Below are 884 nucleotides of genomic sequence, written 5' to 3'. Positions count from 1 at the left end.
CCTACATTTCTGGTAGTCCTCTGTGGATGTGCTGTCCTAGTCGTTTTAGGATAATCTTCAACAGAATCTTGCTTGCATATGAAATCAATGATATTGGTCAATAATTTCCACTTTGCGAGATCACCTTTTTTTGGAATGGAAACAAATATAGATCTCTTCCAGTCAGTTGGTAGAGCAGCCAAAATAGTGTGGTACTGGTACAACAACAGATAATAAAGCAATAGAATAGAATTAAGAACCTAGAAGTAAACATGTGATCTTTAACAAGAAGCCAATATCCCTTAAGGAAGTGATGGAAAGATTATTTCTTTAACAAACTGTACTAGCAAAACTGGATAGCCATTTGTAGAAGAATGAAAGAAGATAGATATGTTGCTGTTGTTATTGTTATGTGCCATCGAGTCACTTGTGACTCATAGTGACCCTAATTAGGGGTGTATGCCCATTAATGGGTTGAGAGGAAAAGAAAATGTGGTACATACACACAGCAAAATACAAAGCAACACCAAAGAATAATGAAGAATTCATGAAATATTGCAGAGTTTAAGTGAATCTAGATGGCATTACACTGAGTGAAATATGCCGGGCACAAAAGGATAAATATTGTTCACTATTCTAAAAAGCTAAGGAAAAATGTAAATACGGAAAGAAGCCTTGAATAGTTCTTGGGATAAGAAGGAAGACAGAGAGGAATAAAAATTAGTAGACAGATAATACGTTAGTGTTGTTAGGTGCTGTTGAGTTGAGTACACTTCATAGCAACTCTATGAACAACCTATCTAAACCCTGTCCAATCCTGCACCATCCTTACAATCTCTGACAAGCTCTTACAAACTCAATCCTGTTATGCAGTCACTGTATCAATACATCTGATTAAGGATCTT

This window comes from Elephantulus edwardii, unplaced genomic scaffold, assembly GCF_000299155.1.
Source record: "Elephantulus edwardii isolate Elephantulus edwardi_28Jun2011 unplaced genomic scaffold, EleEdw1.0 scaffold00057, whole genome shotgun sequence".
NCBI lineage: Eukaryota > Metazoa > Chordata > Mammalia > Macroscelidea > Macroscelididae > Elephantulus > Elephantulus edwardii.
This window is presented reverse-complemented; position numbering follows the sequence as displayed.